Source organism: Triticum urartu, chromosome 7A (assembly GCF_056163025.1).
Source record: "Triticum urartu cultivar PI428250 chromosome 7A, HENAU_Tu73, whole genome shotgun sequence".
Lineage (NCBI taxonomy): Eukaryota > Viridiplantae > Streptophyta > Magnoliopsida > Poales > Poaceae > Triticum > Triticum urartu.
The window spans coordinates 378,339,138-378,364,232 of record NC_141879.1 but is presented as its reverse complement, the minus strand read 5'-3'; positions in this window follow the sequence as shown (position 1 = coordinate 378,364,232).

Sequence of the window (25,095 nt, the reverse complement as noted above, 5' to 3'; positions counted from 1 at the left end):
GCACTCACGGGAAGATATCACAACACAACTCTACAAACAGAATAAGTCATACAGGCATCATATTACTAGCCAGGGACCTTGAGGGATCGAATACAAGAGCTCGATCATAGACGAGTCAGCGAAAGCAACAATATTTGAGTACATACATAAGTAAACAAGTCTACCTTAAGAAGGCTAGCACAAACTGGGATACAGATCGAAAGAGGCGCAGGCCTCCTGCCTGGGATCCTCCTAAACTACTCCTGGTCATCGTCAGTGGGCTGCACATAGTAGTAGGCACCTCTCGAGTAGTAATAGTCGTCATCAACAGTGGTGTCTGGCTCCCGGGCTCCATCGTCTGGTCGCAGCAAATGAGTATAGAAAAGGGGGAAAAGGGGGAGCAAAGCAACCATGAGTACTCATCCAAAGTACTCGCAAGCAAGGAGCTACACTACATATGTATGCTTTGGTATGAAATGGAAAAGGGGGTATCATATGTGGACTGAACTGCAGAATGCCGGAATAAGAGGGGGATAGCTAGTCCTTTCAAAGACTACACTTCTGGTAACCTCCATCTTGCAGCAGAAGAAGAGAGTAGATGGTAAGTTCACCAAGTAACATCGCATAGCATAATCCTAACCGATGATCCTCCCCTCGTCGCCCTGTGAGAGAGCGATCACCGGTTGTATCTGGCACTTGGAAGGGTGTATTTTATTAAGTATCCGGTTCTAGTTGTCATAAGGTCAATGTACAACTCCAAGTCGTCCTGTTACCGAAGATCACGAGTATAGATTAACCTCCACATTTCCCAACACGCTCGATCCCCTTTGTCCGGACACACTTTCTGATGTAGGGTAGAACCCTAATTGCCCGATCTTTCATGAAAGGAGCGGATCCCGCGAAGAACACGAGGAACACAAAGAGGGAAACGAGGGGAAATGGGGGAAGACACAAGGGGAAAAACAAGAGGAACACTCAAACTAACAAGAACAAGTCACACATGTGCTAGATCCTTGGATACATAGAACGATACACGAATCCACGAACAACTAAGGACGATACAAGGGTAGCCGGTCTTCTCCGTGAGGAGGTCTTGAAGTTCTTCTCCGCAAGGAGGTCTTGAATCCAAAGGGATCTTCTCCGAAGAGGCCGCGGTATCTCATGAGGAGTAGATCCGATGTGGATGAGCGAAGCTCTATCTCTAAGTATGAGCTAAACCAACGCTAACCCTAGAAAGTTGTACGGGATAGAGTATATATAGTCTAGGGGGAGAAGGGGATACACGGGCCTCGGCCCTTTACCGTGGGTAGACAGGGAGGCCGGACATCAGTCGTCGGGCCAGATGTCCGGTCGTTCGCGGAGGGCCGGATGTCCGGGCTAGTGAAGCTGGCCATGTTGCTCTCGGATTCGGGGGGGGGCTCGGATTTCTGGGCAGGGGGGCCGGATATTCGGGGCCTCGAGAAGGGCCGGACGTCCGGGCTTGCGGGCCGGATGTCCGGGGCCTGTAGGCACTTGGAGGCTGAGCAGCTGAAGAGGAAGGCGCTCCAGGGGCTGGATGTCCGGGGCCTTGGCCGGATGTCCGGGGCCTGGGAGATGCTCTTGGCTCCTCCCGTTGGTTCTCCTCATCCGTGGACTTGGGGACTTGTCCGTCTTCATGCGCATCTTCGGGAGGACCCTCTTGGTACCTAATCATGCACAACATCTCGGACTTAGGTAGTACCCATGTCTCATGCATAGAAAGTGGAAATTCGAAGAGGAGTGAGTTCAACTTATCTTCGATAGCCTTGGCTCGGGCTCGTGCCATTGGTCCAAGTGGTGTCATTGGAGGTGTAGGTGCGTCCATGGGGATGATCTTGGGATGATCCACATCATCTCCCCTCCCTTGGGGAAGATCCATCCTTGGATCGAAATCCTCATCACCATGGTAGGGCGAGAGATCTTTGATGTTGAAGATGTCGCTCACGGAGTACTTGTCACGTGGAATGTCGATCTTGTAAGCGTTGTTGTTGTAGCGTGCAAGCACCTTGAATGGTCCGTCCACGCGTGGTCGAAGTTTGGACTTGCGTTCTTGGGGAAAATGGTCCTTGCGAAGGTGTAGCCACATGAGGTGTCCAATGTTGAATATCATAGGGTGCTTGTTGACGTTGAGCTTGGTCGCTAGGCGTTGTACTTGGCGCTCGATGCTGTTTCTAGTATCTTCATGCACCTTCTTGATATGGGTCGCTCTTGCACTTGCGTCCAAATTGATTCGCTCTTGGAGTGGTAGAGGTAGAATATACAATAGTGACAAAGGATTGAATCCGCAGACGACGTCGAAAGGGGACTTGCCGGTTGTTGAGTGTCTTGCTCGGTTGTAGGCGAACTCGGCGATGGGTAGACACTCCTCCCACTCCTTGATGTTCTTCTTGATGAGTACTCGAAGTAGAGCGGAGAGTGTGCGGTTTGTCACCTCCGTTTGGCCATCGGTTTGAGGATGGTACGCCGTGGAGAAGAGTAGCTTGATTCCGAGCTTGGCGCATGGGGTCTTCCAAAAGTAGCTAAGGAACTTGACGTCGTGGCCTGAGACGATGGTTTTTGGCACACCATGGAGACGCAAAATTTCCCTACAAAAGAGACTAGCAACATGTGAAGCATCGTCTATCTTGTGGCAAGGAATAAAATGTGCCATTTTGGATAAACGGTCCACAACGACAAATATAGAATCTTTCCCATTTCGAGTTCTAGGCAAACCAAGTACAAAGTCCATGGTAATGTCTTCCCATGGTTGGTATTGAATTGGTAAAGGCATATAGAGACCATGAGATTGAGCTTTGGACTTAGCTTTGCGACATGTAGAACACCAGTTGGTGAAGCGATTGACGTCCCGAAACATCTTTGGCCAAAAGTAGCTCTTCGAGAGCGTGGCGAACGTCTTGTCGCGTCCGAAGTGTCCCATTAAGCCTCCTCCATGCGATTCCTGCAAAAGCAACAGACGAAGAGATGACTCGGGGATGCAAAGTTTGTTAGCTCTCATAAGATAGCCGTCTTTTATGTAATAGCGTTCCCAAGATGTATTCGACAAACACTTGGCATAAGGAGTAGCAAAAGTTGCATCATGCTCATACAAGTCTTTGATATGCTCGAAGTCAATGACATCTAACTCAAGTTGCGTGACAAGCATGCATATGCGGGAAAGAGCATCCGCTACTATGTTTTCTTTACCCTTGATGTACTTGATGACATAGGGAAAAGACTCAATAAATTCACTCCATTTAGCATGACGCTTGTTCAACTTAGTTTATCCCTTAAGATACTTGAGAGTCCCATGATCGGTATGAATGAAAAACTCATGGGGACAAAGGTAATGTTCCCATTCACGCAAAACACGGACTAAAGCATATAGCCCTTTGTCATAGATGGGATAATTGAGTTGCGCTCCGGAAAGTTTCTCACTAAAGTAAGCTATGGGGCGCTTCTCTTGCGTTAACACACCTCCTATGCCATTACCACTAGCATCACAATGAATTTCAAAAGGCTTGTCGAAGTTGGGGAAAGCAAGCATGGGAGCATGAGTAAGCAAATTCTTAAGCTCATTGAATGCGGTATCTTGGGATGGTCCCCAAACAAAAGGCGCATTCTTCTTGCTCAAAGCATGCAAAGGCGAAGCAATGGTGCTAAAATCCTTCACAAAGCGACGATAGAAACCCGCAAGGGCAAGAAAAGTACGCGCTTGATGCAAGTTGGTTGGTTGCGGCCAAGTCTTAATAGCATTAATCTTGGACTCATCAACATGAACACCCTTATAAGAAACTACAAAACCCAAGAAAACGAGCTTATCAACACCAAAAAGGCATTTATCCATATTAGCATAGAGGCACTCTTTTCTAAGAGTTTCCAAAACGGTGCGGACATGGGTGACATGCTCTTTGATAGATTTGCTAAACACAAGAATATCATCAAAGTAGACCACAACAAATATACCAATGTAAGGGCGAAAGACATGATTCATGAGGCGCATAAAAGTGCCTGGTGCTTCCGAAAGACCCATAGGCATGACTAACCACTCATACAAACCAAACTTGGTTTTGAAGACGGTTTTCCATTCATCACCCTCTTGTATGCGGATTTGATAGTAACCACTCTTAAGATCAATTTTGGAATATATAGTGGCACCGCTAAGCTCATCAAGCATATCATCTAGGCGTGGAATGGGATACCTATAGCGAATGGTGATAGCATTGATAGGTCTACAATTGGAGCACATGCGAAAACTACCATCACGTTTTGGCACAAGAATGACCGGAACGGCACAAGGGCTCAAACTTTCACGCACATGTCCATGGTCTATGAGATTCTTTACTTGCCTTTGTATTTCTTTTGTTTCGTCGGGGTTGACACGGTATGGAGCTTTGTTCGGAAGAGGTGCTCCGGGGATGAGGTCGATTCGGTGCTCAATGCCTCGTAGAGGAGGTAGACCCGGAGGTAGCTCATCGGGAAAAACATCTTGAAATTCCTGCAAAAGAGAAGACAACACTAGAGGAAGAGTGTGAGAAGTGTTAGTTTGTGGTGTATTATCCTTCCACACGAGGACGTAGTGTAGGACACTAGATGGGTTCTCACACACTTCTCTCATCTCACATTTGGTGGCAAATAGAACTAGGTTCTTGTTTTCGCTCATCGTGGAGGCACTCAATTTTGGCTTGTGGCGCTCACTCTCGTTTTGGTGGCTCGCTCTCTCACTATGATCTCCACGATGGGTGGGTTGCTTGTCGGCAATCACTTGACTTGGCGACATTGGACGGAGGACGTACTCCTTTCCCTTCATCTTGAAGATGTAGTGCTTCGTTCGGCCGTTGTGTACGACTCCTCTATCGAATTGCCATGGTCGTCCAAGGAGAAGATGACAAACGGTCATTGGAACAACATCGCACTCCAAGGTGTCTCCGTAGGCGCCGATCTTGAAGGAGACTTGTACTCGATGCTCTACTTGGATAGTGCCGGAGTCACTAAGCCATTGCACTTTGTATGGATGTGGATGCTTCGTCTTGGGCAATTGGAGCTTGGAGCAAAGTTCTTCACTTGCGAGATGACAACTCCCTCCATCGATGATGACCTTGACAGATCGTCCATTGACGCCGGCCTTAGTGTGGAATATGTGGCATCGTTGGTCTTCTTCTTGGTGATGTTGGAGAGTCAAGACTTTGGAGACAACAAGTGCGGGACTTGAGTCTTCATCACAAAAGACTTGTTCCTCTTCATTGTTCACTTGGCGGTGCATGGCGACTTGCTCGAGGGCTTCCATTTTGCCTTCGCTCATGGAGTCATAAGTGTCATCGTTGTTGAAGACCATGGTTCGCTTGTTGGTGCGCTCGTAGGACTTGTGGCCTCGGCCTCCGCAAGTGAAACACTTGAAGGAACTCATCTTGACGGTCTCATCGGTTGGAGTTGATGATGATGAAGCTCTTGGCTTGAAGTTGCTCGTAGGAGGATGGCTTGTAGGTGACGAAGCTTTCTTGGAAGTCGACTTGTCAATGTTGGAAGTAGAAGGTCTTGTAGTCGGTGTTGGACTCGTTGAAGCTTGGTTATTGGAGAAGCCGTAGGACTTGGATGAGAACTTGGCATACTTGAAATCATCTTGCACTTGGCGTTCCGCTTTGGTAGCTTGGTGCACTAGCTCGATGAAATTTGAGTATGGTTGGAAGTCGGTGATCTTCTTGATAGGGTGATTGAGTCTGTCGAGAAACGTGCCATTGTTTGCTCATCATCTTCCGTGACATTGGCTCTTATCATTGCAATCTCCATCTCCTTGTAGTATTGTTCAACGCTCTTGTTCCTTGCTTGAGTTGTTGGAGTTTCTTGAAGAGGTCGCGGTTGTAGTAGGTAGGTACGAAGCGTGCTCTCATGAGATCCTTCATTTGCGCCCAAGTAGTGATGGGTGGTTCACCTCTTGCCTCTCGGCACTCTATGATTTGTTCCCACCAAATGAGGACATAATCTTGGAAATCAAGGGATGCCATCGCGATCTTCTTCTCTTCTTCAAAATTGTGCAAACGGAAGATCTTGTCAACCTTCAATGCCCATGAAAGGTACTCTTCGGGATCGTTGCTTCTGTTGAACTTGGGCATGGTGAACTTGAGCTTGCCGTAGCGTTGCTCTTCATTGTGTTGGGGTCGGGGATGATGACGCCCTTGTTGTAGATGATTGTTCAACTCGTGGTGCTCTTGGCGCGGAGGGTTGTTATCCTCATGTTGCTCTTGTCGTGGAGGATTTCCATTGTCTTCATGCTCTCGATGAACTTGATGGTGTTGGCGAGCTTGTGGAGGATCTTCGCAAGCTCGAAGAGGAACTTGACGATGCACGCGAGCGTGAAATCTTTGTTCTTGAATTTCTTCGTGATGTGCTTCCTCTTGTTCACGGGCTTGTCGGCTTCGGTCGGCAACGGCTCGACTTGACTCGCGTAGAGCTTGTTGCACCGCAAGTGCTTGAGCGTCACGAAGTTGTTGTTCTTGATGTTGTGCCTCGGCATCTTGGGCATTTTGGTGTAGACGCGCTCGCTCTTCCTCTTCATGTTGGCGTTGTCGTTGCCGTTCTCGTGCTAGCGCAAAGGCCTCTTGAGTTTGACTTTGTTGGCGCTCTTGAGAGTCGGTGTCTTGTAGGGGATTGAGGCTTGCTTGACGGTCGGTGCCCGCGGCTCAATGAAGAGTGTTTGATGTCGGTGTACTTGAGCCGAAGAGGGTGAGGTCAGAGTGGCGGCTTGAACGGCTCCTTCTTGAAGTGGAAGACGAGCGGTTGAGAAACAAAGCACGAATTTCGTCCATCCTTGCGTCATTCTCTTGCTTGTGATCGTCGAGCTTGTGGTTGAAGTAGTCCCTTGTACGTGGCTCAGAAAGTCGCAAGTCGGCGGCAAGGTTGTCGATGCGTTCACTCATAGCTTGTTGCTCTTGATGCAAAGCACGTTGTGCAACAAAGAGGTGACTCTTGGTGACGAAGGAGTTCATGTCGTCGTCTTTCTCCATGAAGAGTGGGTTGGTAGAAGTACTTGGCCTATCCCTCATTCCAAGACAAATGTGAGTGGTAGAAAGAGAAGAACGAGTACCAAATGTACCTTGACCGAAGTTGAAAGTGGATCGAGGATCACTCCAATGTAGGACAAGGAAATAGCACAATTGGTACGAGTTCTTGTCAGTTTATCACACCTACACAAGTAAAAGCTTTTGGTGGAGCTTGGTTAGGATGGTGGCACAAAATTTGATGTAATTGTAAGTGAGCATCAATAATATTGGAAAAGATGCGCAAGATGCAATGTAACAAGTAGACCAAGCATATAAGGTGCACGGAAACACACACGCAAAAAAGATAAGTGGGGTTGTGCAACCAAAGGTGAGCCAAAATGTGGAATCCACAAAAATGCTCTTGTTGCACAACACTAGAGAGATGCTAGCACGATTGCACAATAGGCGGATACAAGAACTTGTGCACAACCTACTTAGCAAAAATGCAACGACTTCTATCCCAAATATGTTCTATGCAAGGTGTTGCGATGATATGATCCAAGATGATCGAGTATGACAATCTTAATGTTGTAAGATGCTATGGTGCTTGCTTAAAAGCTCTTTGCTTATCTTTTCTCTTTGCTTAAAAGCTTGTTCGGCTCTTTGATGTTTGAGCTCTTTTTGCATGCAATGCTTGACGAACCAAGATAGCAATGAGTATGCGATGACAACTTTGTGACACAAGAGATGATACCAAGATATGCAACAATGATGTATGTATGCTATGGGAAGTATGATCACTAATGTGCACAAGTCTCGTTGCCGGCAATACTCAATGGCTAGTCTCGATGGGTAAGCAACGCAAAGGAGTAAGGCTATGATGGCTATCAATGTAAAGTCAAGAATGATATGTCCAATACCAAGATGAGGTTACCGGTCTTGCTTCCGGTATGGTGTCAAAATGGTGGCACGAATACCAAGTCGTAGTCGAGGTGGTCGTTGTTGATGACGCGTTCGTGGCGAAGATGAGCGGCGGTGATGTCGATGTCGAACCGTACCTAAATAGCTAAAACACAAAAGGATACGGTACCACAACTCAAATTCTCAAACCTCGAAGTAGCAATTGTGTCGGAGAGCGAAATGGTCCAAAATTGGTTGGGTTATGCGGAAGTGGCAGAGGTATGGGGAAGTATATATGGTATATGGTGGGCACCGAAACAAAATTTGGTGGAAATTGGGCGGAAAATGGGGCGGTGGATGGAGAAGTTGCTGCCAGGGGCCGGATGTTTGGGTGGAAGGCCGGATGTGCGGGCGGGGCCGGATGTCCGTGCTCTGCGGGCCGGACGTCCTGGCGATGGGTCCGGGGACGAACGGGATGAACACCGCGTGGGGAGGTTAAATTCGGGTGAAATTCGGAGGAATTTGTGGATGGAAATTGGGGAAAAAGGAAGGGAAGCTAGATCCACTCAAAACAAAGCAAATCCATGGATCCAAACCAACAAAATCTCAACACACCAACAAATCAAAAAAAAATTTGGGGCTATTTTTGGTGGGGATTTTTCGAATTAGGACGAAAAACAACAAAATTAGGCTAGAAACACAATGGGGAGGCTCCGAAATCGTGGTCAACCTTGCTCTAGATACCAAGATGATGTAGGGTAGAAACCTAATTGCCCGATCTTTCATGAAAGGAGTGGATCCCGCGGAGAACATGAGGAACACAAAGAGAGAAACGAGGGAAAATGAGGGAAAACACAAAGGGAAACACTAGAGGAACTGATAGAGGCTAAGGTGTCCCGATGTTTCGATGAGATGGTGGCTATCGTTTTCTGTGGGAGTCGACCTTGACGATCCGACTACGAACGTGCGAGACGTCGCGCCTTAGCAATCGCTAAACCAACTTCCAAGGGTTATTGACCACGCCGGAGCACGATCAACCTGACCACGAGGGTCTGTTTCCTGCGAGAAAACGAAGAACAAGCAAGAAACTGAGATTACAATCGGGATATTGCGAATATAAGATGAAAGCTTTATTGATCAAGGTGGGGTTCTGTGACGTCTTGGTCTGGTCGTTGGACACAAACGAAGTACGCGAAGTTGCAGCTATGGCGAACTTTTAATCTAAACAAAACCCAAAGTCTAAATGACGCCCTAAGGGCTGTATATATGGAGGAAGAGGGGGAAATTTCGTGGCCCTTGAGGGTGGGGTCCGAAACCAACCCTAACTCTTGTTTCCCCACACATACGGACTCTAAAAATAGCCTATACTTAGGTATTTCGAAATTACATGGGCCTGGCCCATTAATAAGGTGACGCAGCACCTAGAATAGCCTATGGACGAATATTATGAAGTGGCATCTTATATATTTCGTCCAAGGCTTCATGCACTCCTTATGGCGGCTTCAAAGTCCTAAAATCATCACTTGTAACTCCGTTCTTGATCCCCTTGCGCATGCCATCAACTCCATGCGTGTTCTTGCTCCAATGTTCATCCTTCTCCAAGCTAGGCCCTTCATTTGTAAGCAAAACAAATGTATCCAATTTAGGCAGCATCATAATCTCATGAACATTAGAATCATTACCAAGAAACGAAAGTACCTGGTAATTTAATTGGCGTGCGCGAGCTCTAGTAATTGGTCCAGTATATGTAACAGTAGGGGTTGTGGGTGTAACAATGGTATTGATGTCCTCATCATCCTCCCCTTCTTGAAATAAAGTCGTCCTCGACGGAAGCGCATCTTCCTCACCCAAATAAGGCTTCATATCTGCAATGTTAAAAGTGGGACTAACCCCAAAATCTACAGGTAGCTCAAGTTTATATGCATTATCATTTATTTTCTCTAACACCTTAAAAGGACCATCAGCACGTGGCATTAGCTTTGATTTGCGCAGATTAGGAAATCTATCTTTACGCAAATGTAACCAAACAAGATCTCCAGGCGCAAACACAACATGTTTTCTACCCTTATCTCCAGCAAGTTTATATTTAGCATTCATACGCTCAATGTTTTCCTTAGTTAACTCATGCATTTTTAAAATCAATTCAGAACGTTCTTTAGCATCAAAATTAACCTTCTCTGAAGATGGAAGAGGCAACAAATCAATAGGTGCACGAGGTAGGAAACCATACACAATTTCAAACGGGCACATCTTAGTAGTAGAATGCAATGAGCGATTATAAGCAAATTCAATATGAGGCAAGCATTCTTCCCACATTTTCTTGTTATTCTTCAAAACAGCCCTAAGCATAGTAGACAATGTTCTATTGACTACTTCAGTTTGTCCATCAGTTTGGGGGTGACAAGTAGTACTAAAAAGCAGCTTAGTCCCCAACTTAGCCCATAAACATCTCCAAAAGTGGCTAAGAAATTTAGTATCACGATCTGAAACAATAGTATTTGGCACACCATGTAAGCGAATAATTTCACGAAAGAACAAATCAGCAACATTAACAGCATCATCGCTTTTATGACATGGTATAAAGTGTGCCATTTTCGAGAACCTATCCACGACAACAAATATGCTATCCCTCCCCTTTCTTTGTTCGAGGTAAACCTAAAACAAAGTCCATAGATATATCCTCCCAAGGAACACTGGGTACTGGCAAAGGCATATATAAACCATGAGGATTGAGTCGTGACTTAGCTCTTTGACATGTAGTGCAGCGAGCAACAAAACGCTCAACATCCTGTCTCATCTTTGGCCAAAAGAAATGTGTAGCAAGTATATCCTCCGTCTTCTTGACGCCAAAGTGTCCCATTAATCCTCCTCCATGCGCCTCCTGCAACAACAAAAGACGAACGGAGCTAGCTGGAATGCATAGCTTGTTAGCACGAAACACAAATCCATCGTTAAGAACGAACTTGTTCCAAGTTCTCCCTTCCTTACAATTCTGCAATACATATTTAAATTCAGCATCATGAACATATTGATCTTTGATGGTCTCCAAACCAAATATTTTAAAGTCAAGTTGTGAAAGCATAGTATAACGATGAGACAAGGCATCAGCAATAACATTTTCTTTACCCTTCTTGTGTTTAATGACATAAGGGAAAGTCTCAATGAATTCAACCCTTTTAGCATGTCTACGGTTCAGTTTTGCTTGACTTTTAATGTGTTTCAAAGATTCATGATCAGAATGTATAACAAATTCCTTGGGCCATAAATAATGTTGCCATGTTTCTAAGGTCCGAACAAGAGCATATAATTCTTTATCATAAGTAGAATAGTTCAGACTAGGCCCACTCAATTTTTCAGAAAAGTATGCAACAGGTTTTCCATCTTGTAATAACACACCTCCTAATCCAATTCCACTAGCATCACATTCAAGCTCAAAAGTCTTATTGAAATTAGGAAGTTGGAGTAAAGGAGCATGTGTCAACTTATCTTTCAAAACCGTGAAGGCTTCTTCCTGTGCGGTACCCCAAACAAAAGGCACATCCTTCTTTGTAAGCTCGTTGAGAGGTGCAGCAATGGTGCTGAAATCTCTCACAAAACGCCTATAGAAACCAGCGAGGCCAAGGAAACTCCTCACTTGTGTGACCGTTTTGGGCTGCGGCCAACTCTCAATAGCTTCAATCTTGGCTTTATCAACTTCGATTCCCTGTGGAGTAACAACATAGCCAAGAAAAGATACTCGGTCGGTGCAAAAGGTGCACTTTCCAAGGTTTCCAAACAAACGTGCATCATGTAGAGCAATAAAAACAACACGTAAATGTTCCAAATGTTCCTCCAAAGATTTGCTATAAATCAATATGTCATCAAAGTAAACTACCACAAATCGTCCAATGAAAACACGTAAAACTTCATTCATTAACCTCATGAAAGTACTAGGTGCATTAGTTAACCCAAAAGGCATGACTAACCACTCATATAATCCAAACTTAGTTTTAAATGCTGTTTTCCATTCATCACCCAATTTCATACGAATTTGATGGTATCCACTACGCAAATCAACATTGGAGAATATTGTAGAGCCACTCAATTCATCAAGCATATCATCTAGCCTAGGAATAGGATGACGATAACGAATAGTAATATTATTAATGCCTCTACAATCAATGCACATATGCGACGTACCATCCTTTTTCGGCACTAAAATGATAGGAACAGCACAAGGACTAAGGGATTCGCGTATATAACCTTTGTCGAGCAGTTCTTGTACTTGACGCATAATCTCCTTCGTCTCCTCTGGATTGGTACGGTATGGTGCACGGTTGGGTAGCGAAGCACCAGGAATTAAGTCAATTTGATGCTCAATCCCTCGAATAGGTGGTAATCCCGGTGGCACGTCTTGTGGAAAGACGTCAGCGAACTCCTGCAAAATGTTAGTGACAGCAGGGGGCAAAGAGGAAGGCACGTCCTCGAATGAAAATAATGCCTCTTTGCACACAAAAGCATAGCAAACAGATTTGCTGAAATCTAGCTCATCAATATCAGATTTGGTGGCAAGTAAACATGCACTTTTCAATTTAATTTCAGAAACAACAGTAGATGGTTTATTATTAGGCTTCATTTGGTGCTCAAATTCTTTTGCCACAATCTGATTTTCACTCTTATTTGTCTCCTGTTTTGCTTTATTAGCTCTATTAATATCATCTTTCAAAATGGAATCAGGAGTCATAGGAAGCAAAGTAATATTTTTATCGTTATGAACAAGATTATACTGATTGTTTCTACCATGGTGTACAGAATTTTTATCAAATTGCCATGGTCTACCAAGTAATAAGGAACATGCTTGCATCGGTACCACATCACAATCAACATAATCAGCATATGTAGAGATACTAAAATGCACAAGAACAGTACGTGTTACCTTAACCTTGCCGCTGTTGTTGAACCATTGGATGTAGTAAGGATGTGGATGTGGTCTTGTGGTGAGAGATAGCTTCTCCACCATCTCCATGCTAGCCAAGTTATTGCAACTCCCTCCATCTATGATCACGCGAACAGAACGCTCCTTCACAACTCCCTTTGTATGGAACAAATTATGCCTCTGATTTTGCTCAGCTTGTGTAACCTGCACACTCAAAATACGTTGAGCAACTAAACATTCATACCTGTCAGCATCTTCAGGAGCCATGTATTGCGTCTCATCATCAGAATCGTCTCCATCGTGTTCGTCACGTGTAATAAGAGCCAAAGTCTCCTCATCATAGTCACTAGCGGACTCATACCCACCATCCTCAGTAACAATCATCACACACTTAGATGGGCATTCTCTCGCATAATGACCTCCACCCTTGCAACATCGACAAATAATATCATGTGTTTGCCCTGTTGATGCCATGGATGAAGAAGAGCTCTTTGCAGGCCCAGAAGGTGTGCTCTTGGCAGATAGTGGTGATTGTGCCTGCTTTATTGTATCACGGTTGGAGGTGGTAGCCGACGGAGGCGCCGGTGTAGCAGAACGTGTGGAAGTAGATGATGCACGTGGTGTCCATGATGAAGGTTGACCTGCAGAAAAGTTAGTCCGCGCCAATGCCTGTCGATCCTGCACTTCACGTTCAGCTTTACAAGCAAGATGGAATAAACGAGTGATATTAGTATACTCCTTATACTCTAGAATCGTCTGAATCTCTCTATTTAATCCACCCATAAAACGTGCTAGCATAGCTTCATTCTCCTCAACAATACCACATCTAATCATGCCAGTTTGTAATTCCTGATAAGATTCTTCTACAGAATTTTTTCCCTGTCTTAAGCGCTGCAATTTTTGAAGTAATTCACGTTGATAATATGGTGGAACCCAACGAGTACGCATAGCAGTTTTCAAAGCAGCCCAAGTAGCCGGAATAGGATATAATCTACAATGCTCAGACCACCAAACACATGCAAAACTAGTTGATAGAGGCTAAGGTGTCCCGATGTTTCGATGAGATGGTGGCTATCGTTTTCTGTGGGAGTCGACCTTGACGATCCGACTACGAACGTGCGAGACGTCGCGCCTTAGCAATCGCTAAACCAACTTCCGAGGGTTATTGACCACGCCGGAGCACGATCACCTGACCACGAGGGTCTGTTTCCTGCGAGCAAACGAAGAACAAGCAAGAAACTGAGATTGCAATCGGGATATTGCGAATATAAGATGAAAGCTTTATTGATCAAGGTGGGGTTCTGTGACGTCTTGGTCTGGTCGTTGGACACAAACGAAGTACGCGAAGTTGCAGCTATGGCGAACTTTTAATCTAAACAAAACCCAAAGTCTAAACGACGCCCTAAGGGCTGTATATATGGAGGAAGAGGGGGGAATTTCGTGGCCCTTGAGGGTGGGGTCCAAAACCAACCCTAACTCTTGTTTCCCCACACATACGGACTCTAAAAATAGCCTATACTTAAGTATTTCGAAATTACATGGGCCTGGCCCATTAATAAGGTGACGCAGCACCTAGAATAGCCTATGGACGAATATTATGAAGTGGCATCTTATATATTTCGTCCAAGGCTTCATGCACTCCTTATGGCGGCTTCAAAGTCCTAAAATCATCACTTGTAACTCCGTTCTTGATCCCCTTGCGCATGCCATGAACTCCATGCGTGTTCTTGCTCCAATGTTCATCCTTCTCCAAGCTAGGCCCTTCATTTGTAAGCAAAACAAATGTATCCAATTTAGGCAGCATCATAATCTCATGAACATTAGAATCATTACCAAGAAACGAAAGTACCTGGTAATTTAATTGGCGTGTGCGAGCTCTAGTAATTGGTCCAGTATATATAACAGTAGGGGCTGTGGGTGTAACAATGGTATTGATGTCCTCATCACTAGTGAAAGCACAAACAGCAGCAGGAACACGTCTCTCCTCGGGATATTGTAAACATGTAAATCGTTGTTCAGTTTCTAACTCCCAAGTAAGATATATATCAGGAACATATCTACCCTCAAATGGTGGAATATTCAATTTTAGTTTAGGGAGATGGTCATGATCTCGTACCTGAGGGTGAGCCCTACCATTGCCATTATTTGCATGTGGACGACCTGGTGGTTGCTGTGCTGTTGGTGGCACGTAGTTCTGATTTTGATCAACCTCATCCTCATAATCTCCCACATAAGCATCCTCCTCCACATCAGCAGTAGGAGCCACAGAAGTATCAACAGCAGCGCCAGCAGTTTGGCCCGACTGAAGAGGGACACGGCTCGCTCGGCGGAGGGCTGTTTCCCGACGTGGAGGTAGTCGGTGTTGTTGCTGTTGTTGCAGAGGTGCGGCAGGAGCAGCCGGTGGTGGTGGTGGAAAACGCGAAAGCAATTCAGCAAACTTGTTATCGAGCTTTGTTTCAAACGTCTTCTCCATGCCATCTATCTTCTCCATGGCCTCTTCAAATCTGTTTATCACATCTTGCACCTGTCCATTCATCATTTGCTGAAACGTATCATGAAGCTCCGTGTTCGTCAAGTTCTCCCAGTCAGTCTCGTCGGCTTGTGATCCTGGCATGGTTAGCAGCAATAGAAACACACAAGAATATGATCCTACAGACTACTAACAAGTGGTGGTGGTGGCGGGTGTCACAAATCCGTCAAGCAAATCTCAAATTCTTACCAGTTCTTAGCCAGCAGCAGGCGGTGATCGGCAACCGTTGTAGTCAAAAACTCTCAAAAGCTTGGATAGAGCGATTGCCAGGGAGAGTCAAACGCACGACGTAGATGTATGTGGAGCTGGGAAGGCTTATAGTATGGTAGCAAAAAGGGTTAGCAATAATCAATTCAGAGATGCAAAGTTGAATAAACACTCAACGACGGTACTGTGCTGGTCCTAGGCTAGAGCGTGCTAGAGACGCGAGCCTAGAACACTAACAAAATCACGGCGCTGCACGTAAATAAGGGAAAAGCACACTCTGGAACTTTTTTTTCGCTCTTTTTTTTGCGCTCCTTTTTTTTGCAAAAAATCACTATAATGGCGAGTGTCTCAGAACTCTTCCCTCGTCAAACTGATAGGATGGGCACGAAAATGTTTTTTTCACTTTTTTTCGGAAATCAGGGCAGCGACGACGAAAAAGTGCGACAAAAAATCACTATGATGGCACGTGGCTCAAAAGACTCAGAAAAGCCTAAAAATAGGATAGGGAAAAAAAATTTGCCCGTGAAAATTTTGGCCTAAAAACTGCCCGGGGGATATATGGGCACTAAATTTTTTTTTCCGAGACCTACGCAGGCAAGGAAACACGACTCGGAATTTAGATTGATCTCAAGAACAAACCTAATATGAGAAGAACTCGGATTGGTGGTGGATATATGGTTGTGGTATATGGCAGCGGTGGTGGTATATGGTAGCGGTGGTGGTATATGGATAGAGATTGGTGGTGGTATATGGATACGGATTGGTAGTGGTATATGGATATGGATTCAGAGCGGTGGCGGATAAGCAAAAGTGGTAGATGGGCGATAATGATGGTGGGGCGGCGGCGTGACAACTTATGACCAGAACTCGAAACTCTAAAAGACTAGACTCTAAGACCAGCAACTTGACACGACGATCCAACCACAAATTCAACAAAGCAAAAACCCTAAAAAGATTATGCAAAGGCTCAGATTGGTTCGGATATGATGAACTAACCCTAATTTTTTTTGTGTGGCTTTTTTTCGTGGATTGTAGGTATGAAGAACAGACTCGATCTAATCTACGAAAAACTGTAAAAATCTCACCGAGCAACCTGGAAATCGGATACCACTTGATAGAGGCTAAGGTGTCCCGATGTTTCGATGAGATGGTGGCTATCGTTTTCTGTGGGAGTCGACCTTGACGATCCGACTACGAACGTGCGAGACGTCGCGCCTTAGCAATCGCTAAACCAACTTCCGAGGGTTATTGACCACGCCGGAGCACGATCAACCTGACCACGAGGGTCTGTTTCCTGCGAGCAAACGAAGAACAAGCAAGAAACTGAGATTGCAATCGGGATATTGCGAATATAAGATGAAAGCTTTATTGATCAAGGTGGGGTTCTGTGACGTCTTGGTCTGGTCGTTGGACACAAACGAAGTACGCGAAGTTGCAGCTATGGCGAACTTTTAATCTAAACAAAACCCAAAGTCTAAACGACGCCCTAAGGGCTGTATATATGGAGGAAGAGGGGGGAATTTCGTGGCCCTTGAGGGTGGGGTCCGAAACCAACCCTAACTCTTGTTTCCCCACACATACGGACTCTAAAAATAGCCTATACTTAAGTATTTCGAAATTACATGGGCCTGGCCCATTAATAAGGTGACGCAGCACCTAGAATAGCCTATGGACGAATATTATGAAGTGGCATCTTGTATATTTCGTCCAAGGCTTCATGCACTCCTTATGGCGGCTTCAAAGTCCTGAAATCATCACTTGTAACTCCGTTCTTGATCCCCTTGCGCATGCCATCAACTCCATGCGTGTTCTTGCTCCAATGTTCATCCTTCTCCAAGCTAGGCCCTTCATTTGTAAGCAAAACAAATGTATCCAATTTAGGCAGCATCATAATCTCATGAACATTAGAATCATTACCAAGAAACGAAAGTACCTGGTAATTTAATTGGCGTGTGCGAGCTCTAGTAATTGGTCCAGTATATGTAACAGTAGGGGCTGTGGGTGTAACAATGGTATTGATGTCCTCATCAGGAACACTCAAACTAAGAAGAACAAGTCACACATGTGCTAGATCCTCGGATACATAGAACGATACACGAATCCACGGACAACTAAGGACGCTACAAGGGTAGCCGGTCTTCTCCGTGAGGAGGTCTTGAATCCACGGGGGGATCTTCTCCGCGAGGAGGTCTTGAATCCAAGTGGATCTTGTCGTGGTATTCTCACGGGGGGGGGGGGTGTAAGACGACATATGCCACAAGGTGCCTTCATGTGAGGGCAAGACTGCTGCCGGAATATCCAGGGACGGGTATGCGAGTATCACGCGCTAGTTTACCCAGGTTCGGGGCTCTCCGGAGAGATAACACCCCTACTCCTGCATGTCTGAGTATATCTGGTATATCTGGTACAGAGTGCTCTTGGAGCTGTATCTGAAAGCAGTGCCACAGGCATCTGGTTTCATATATGCGAGTATGTGGCATGCTCTAGTGGCCGGCCATGCTCATGGCTCATGGCCGTGAGCATGTGTATGCTCATGCGTGTGTGTGGATGGCTTGCTAGCTAGCTCTCTTGCTAGCTAGCTTGCTTGTGTGTGTGCATGAGTGTGTGAGTCCATCCCCTGATGGATGGATGTGTGCCTATATATATAGGAGTTGGCATGGGTGGTAGTGGCTTTGGTTGTAAGCTACCTTGGGTAGCTTACAAGCCAAGCTATGTAGGCATGGCTAGTGGCATGGTGCATGTCATGCTTGTCCCCTGGGGTACTTTATAAATCAGTACCCAGGGGACACAGTACACTGTAGATGACGTCGCGGTATGGTCGTCCCGTCGGTGTCTCGTCAGGCTACAGTTGACTTCGGGCAGTCGGCCTGGTGGAGGAGTCGGCAGCCAGCAGTCGGCCTTGTGGAGTAGTCGGCAGCCAGCAGTCGACCGGGTGGAGCAGTCAGCAGCCAGCAGTCGGCAGCCAGCAGTCGGCCTGGTGGAGCAATCGGCAGCCAGCAGTCGGCCTGGTGGAGCAGTCAGCAGCTAGCAGTCAGCCGCCGGCCAGGTAGTTGGACTGAGGGGCTTTGCTAGCCCCGATGTCTTGAATTCTTGTCTCGCCGTCTTCGGGGTATCCGTGTCCAATTACTCCGACAGTAGCCCCCAAGCCTCCGGGCAACTTGGCAAAGTTGGGCGGAGGTTTTTTGGCGAGTGTTCATGGAAATGATCATGAAAAAGACAAAGTTAGTCCACGCAGATATATCAAATGTTTACTTTAAGCATTGCAAGTTTAATGCAGAGGGTGCCGACTCGGTTTTGTTCGAGCCCCCTTAATCTTTTTCGTGTTCCCTCCACTTTTTGGCTTGTGCTCTTGCTTGCCGGACAGCCGCTCTGCGGTCTGTGGCTGAGAGTGGGCCACAAAGTGGAGTGTACAGCACTCAGAGTCTGGGAGCGGATTCAACCGAGTAGATACTTGTAAAGGAAACGGCCGGATCGCCCGATCCGTTTTTCTTCCCTGACGTTTTTCGCGTGGGTGGCCTCCGGCGTTCACTCTTGCTAGTCGGACAGCCGCTTTGTGGTCTGTGACTAAGAGTGGGCCTTTGGTACCGCGCACAGTACTAAGCCGTCTGCTGGAACAAACGTCTCAGGCCAAGCGGCCAGCCCCCGGGCCAATTCTGGCTGGCGCCGGGGCGAACAGTGATGCTGATAGAGGCAAAGGTGTCCCGATGTTTCGATGAGATGGTGGCTATCGTTTTCTGTGGGAGTCGACCTTGACGATCCGACTATGAACGTGCGAGACGTCGCGCCTTAGCAATCGCTAAACCAACTTCCGAGGGGTTATTGACCACGCCGGAGCATGATCAACCTGACCACGAGGGCCTGTTTCCTGCGAGCAAACGAAGAACAAGCAAGAAACTGAGATTGCAATCTGGATATTGCGAATATAAGATGAAAGCTTTATTGATCAAGGTGGGGTTCTGTGACGTCTTGGTCTGGTCGTTGGACACAAACGAAGTACGCGAAGTTGCAGCTATGGCGAACTTTTAATCTAAACAAAACCCAAATTCTAAACGACGCCCTAAGGGTTGTATATATGGAGGAAGAGAGGGGAATTTCGTGGCCCTTGAGGGTGGGGTCCGAAACCAACCCTAACTCTTGTTTCCCCACACATACGGACTCTAAAAATAGCCTATACTTAAGTATTTCGAAATTACATGGGCCTGGCCCATTAATAAGGTGACGCAGCACCTAGAATAGCCTATGGACGAATATTATGAAGTGGCATCTTGTATATTTCGTCCATGGCTTCATGCACTCCTTATGGCGGCTTCAAAGTCCTGAAATCATCACTTGTAACTCCGTTCTTGATCCCCTTGCGCATGCCATCAACTTCATGCGTGTTCTTGCTCCAATGTTCATCCTTCTCCAAGCTAGGCCCTTCATTTGTAAGCAAAACAAATGTATCCAATTTAGGCAGCATCATAATCTCATGAACATTAGAATCATTACCAAGAAACAAAAGTACCTGGTAATTTAATTGGCGTGCGCGAGCTCTAGTAATTGGTCCAGTATATGTAACAGTAGGGGCTGTGGGTGTAACAATGGTATTGATGTCCTCATCATCCTCCCCTTCTTGAAATGAAGTCGTCCTCGACGGAAGCTCATCTTCCTCACCCAAATATGGCTTCAAATCTGCAATATTAAAAGTGGGACTAACCCCAAAATCTGCAGGTAGCTCATGTTTATATGCATTATCATTTATTTTCTCTAACACCTTAAAAGGACCATCAGCACGTGGCATTAGCTTTGATTTGCGCAGATTAGGAAATCTATCTTTACACAAATGTAACCAAACAAGATCTCCAGGTGCAAACACAACATGTTTTCTACCCTTATCTCCAGCAAGTTTATATTTAGCATTCATATGCTCAATGTTTTCCTTAGTTAACTCATGCATTTTTAAAATCAATTCAGAACGTTCTTTAGCATCAAAATTAACCTTCTCCGAAGATGGAAGAGGCAACAAATCAATAGGTGCACGAGGTAGGAAACCATACACAATTTCAAAAGGGCACATCTTAGTAGTAGAATGCAATGAACGATTATAAGCAAATTCAATATGAGGCAAGCATTCTTCCCACATTTTCTTGTTATTCTTCAAAACAGCCCTAAGCATAGTAGACAATGTTCTATTGACTACTTCAGTTTGTCCATCAGTTTGGGGGTGACAAGTAGTACTAAAAAGCAGCTTAGTCCCCAACTTAGCCCATAAACATCTCCAAAAGTGGCTAAGAAATTTAGTATCACGATCTGAAACAATAGTATTTGGCACACCATGTAAGCGAATAATTTCACGAAAGAACAAATCAGCAACATTAACAGCATCATCGCTTTTATGACATGGTATAAAGTGTGCCATTTTCGAGAACCTATCCACGACAACAAATATGCTATCCCTCCCGTTATTTGTTCTAGGTAAACCTAAAACAAAGTCCATAGATATATCCTCCCAAGGAACACTAGGTACAGGCAAAGGCATATATAAACCATGAGGATTGAGTCGTGACTTAGCTCTTTGACATGTAGTGCAGCGAGCAACAAAACGCTCAACATCCCGTCTCATCTTTGGCCAAAAGAAATGTGTAGCAAGTATATCCTCCGTCTTCTTGACGCCAAAATGTCCCATTAATCCTCCTCCATGCGCCTCCTGCAACAACAAAAGACGAACGGAGCTAGCTGGAATGCATAGCTTGTTAGCACGAAACACAAATCCATCGTTAAGAACGAACTTGTTCCAAGTTCTCCCTTCCTTACAATTCTGCAATACATCTTTAAATTCAGCATCATTAACATATTGATCCTTGATGGTCTCCAAACCAAATATTTTAAAGTCAAGTTGTGAAAGCATAGTATAACGACGAGACAAGGCATCAACAATAACATTTTCTTTACCCTTCTTGTGTTTAATCACATAAGGGAGAGTCTCAATGAATTCAACCCATTTAGCATGTCGACGGTTCAGTTTTGCTTGACTTTTAATGTGTTTCAAAGATTCATGATCAGAATGTATAACAAATTCCTTGGGCCATAAATAATGTTGCCATGTTTCTAAGGTCCGAACAAGAGCATATAATTCTTTATCATAAGTAGAATAGTTCAGACTAGGTCCACTCAATTTTTCAGAAAAGTAAGCAACAGGTTTTGCATCTTGTAATAACACACCTCCTAATCCAATTCCACTAGCATCACATTCAAGCTCAAAAGTCTTATTGAAATTAGGAAGTTGGAGTAAAGGAGCATGTGTCAACTTATCTTTCAATACCGTGAAGGCTTCTTCCTGTGCGGTACCCCAAACAAAAGGTACATCCTTCTTTGTAAGCTCGTTGAGAGGTGCAGCAATGGTGCTGAAATCTCCCACAAAACGCCTATAGAAACCAGCGAGGCCAAGGAAACTCCTCACTTGTGTGACCGTTTTGGGCTGCGGCCAACTCTCAATAGCTTCAATCTTGGCTTTATCAACTTCAATTCCCTGTGGAGTAACAACATAGCCAAGAAAAGATACTCGGTCGGTGCAAAAGGTGCACTTTCCAAGGTTACCAAACAAACGTGCATCACGTAGAGCAATAAAAACAGCACGTAAATGTTCCAAATGTTCCTCCAAAGATTTGCTATAAATAAATATGTCATCAAAGTAAACTACCACAAATCGTCCAATGAAAGCACGTAAAACTTCGTTCATTAACCTCATGAAAGTACTAGGTGCATTAGTTAACCCAAAAGGCATGACTAACCACTCATATAATCCAAACTTAGTTTTAAATGCTGTTTTCCATTCATCTCCCAATTTCATACGAATTTGATGGTAACCACTACGCAAATCAACTTTGGAGAACATTGTAGAGCCACTCAATTCATCAAGCATATCATCTAGCCTAGGAATAGGATGACGATAACGAATAGTAATATTATTAATGCCTCTACAATCAACGCACATACGCGACGTACCATCCTTTTTCGGCACTAAAATGATAGGAACAGCACAAGGACTAAGGGATTCGCGTATATAACCTTTGTCGAGCAGTTCTTGTACTTGACGCATAATCTCCTTCGTCTCCTCTGGATTGGTACGGTATGGTGCGCGGTTGGGTAATGATGCACCAGGAATTAAGTCAATTTGATGCTCAATCCCGCGAATAGGTGGTAATCCCGGTGGCACGTCTTGTGGAAAGACGTCGGCGAACTCCTGCAAAATGTTAGTGACAGCAGGAGGCAAAGAGGAAGGCACGTCCTCGAATGAAAATAATGCCTCTTTGCACACAAAAGCATAGCAAACAGATTTGCTAAAATCTAGATCATCAATATCAGATTTGGTGGCAAGTAAACATGCACTTTTCAATTTAATTTCAGAAGCAACACTAGATTGTTTATTATTATTAGGCTGCATTTGTTGCTCAAATTCTTTTGCCACAATCTGATTTTCACTCTTAGTTTTCTCCTGTTTTGCTTTATTAGCTCTATTAATATCATCTTTCAAAATGGAATCAGGAGTCATAGGAAGCAAAGTAATATTTTTATCCTTATGAACAAGAGTATACTGATTGTTTCTACCATGGTGAATAGAATTTTTATCAAATTGCCATGGTCTACCAAGTAATAAGGAACATGCTTGCATCGGTACCACATCACAATCAACATAATCAGCATATGTAGAGATACTAAAATGCACACGAACAGTACATGTTACCTTAACCTTGCCGCTGTTGTTGAACCATTGGATGTAGTAAGGATGTGGATGTGGTCTTGTGGTGAGAGATAGCTTCTCCACCATCTCGATGCTAGCCAAGTTGTTGCAACTCCCTCCATCTATGATCACGCGAACAGAACGTTCCTTCACAACTCCCTTTGTATGGAACAAATTATGCCTCTAATTTTGCTCAGCTTGTGTAACCTGCACACTCAAAACACGTTGAGCAACTAAACATTCATACCTGTCAGCATCTTCAGGAGCCATGTATTGCGTCTCATGATCAGAATCGTCTCCACCGTGTTCGTCACGTGTAATAAGAACCAAAGTCTCTTCATCATAGTCACTAGCGGACTCATACCCACCATCCTCAGTAACAATCATCACACGCTTAGATGGGCATTCTCTCGCATAATGACCTCCACCCTTGCAACGTCGACAAATAATATCATGTGTTTGCCCTGTTGATGCCATGGATGAAGAAGAGCTCTTTGCAGGCCCAGAAGGTGTGCTCTTGGCAGATAGTGGTGATTGTGCCTGCTTTATTGTATCACGGTTGGAGGTGGCAGCCGGCGGAGGCGCCGGTGAAGCAGAATGTGTGGAAGTAGATGATGCACGTGGTGTCCATGAACAAGGTCGACCTGCAGAAAAGTTAGTCCGCGCCAATGCCTGTCGATCCTGCACTTCACGTTCAGCTTTACAAGCAAGATGGAATAAACGAGTGATATTAGTATACTCCTTATACTCTAGAATCGTCTGAATCTCTCTATTTAATCCACCCATAAAACGTGCAAGCATAGCTTCATTCTCCTCAACAATACCACATCTAATCATGCCAGTTTGTAATTCCTGATAATATTCTTCTACAGAATTTTTTCCTTGTCTTAAGCGCTACAATTTTTGAAGTAATTCACGTTGATAATATGGTGGAACCCAACGAGTACGCATAGCAGTTTTCAAAGCAGCCCAAGTAGCAGGAATGGGATATAATCTACAATGCTCAGACCACCAAACACATGCAAAACTAGTGAATGCACAAACAGCAGCAGGAACACGTCTCTCCTCGGGATATTGTAAACATGTAAATCGTTGTTCAGTTTCTAACTCCCAAGTAAGATATATATCAGGAACATATCTACCCTCAAATGGTGGAATATTCAATTTTAGTTTAGGGAGATGGTCATGATCTCGTACCTGAGGGTGAGCCCTACCATTGCCATTATTTGCATGTGGACGACCTGATGGTTGCTGTGCTGGTGGTGGCACGTAGTTCTGATTTTGATCAACCTCATCCTCGTAATCGCCAGCAAAATCATCCTCCTCCGCATCAGCAGCAGGAGCCACAGAAGTAGCAACAGCAGCACCAACAGTTTGGCCAGGTGCAAGAGGGAGACGGCTCGCTCGGCAGAGGGCTGTTTCACGATGCGTAGGTAGTCGTCGTTGTTGTTGTAGTAGAGGTGCGTTAGGTGCAGCCGGTGGTGGTGGTGGAAGACGCGCGAGCAATTCATTAAACCTGTTATCGAGCTTTGTTTCGAACGTCTTCTCCATGTCATCTATCTTCTCCATGGCCTCTTCAAATCTGTTCAGCACATCCTGCACCTGTCCATTCATCATTTGCTGAAATTTATCATGCAACTCCTGATTCGTCATGTTCTCTCAGTCAGTCTCGTCGGCTTGTGATCCTGCCATGGTTAGCAACAATAGAAAACACACAAGAATATGATCCTACAGAATACTAACAAGAGGTGGTGGTGGCGGGTGTCACAAATCCGTCAAGCAAATCTCAAATTCTTACCAGTTCTTACCCAGCAGCAGGTGGTGATCGGCAACCGTTGTAGTCAAAACTCTCAAAAGCTTGGATAGAGCGATT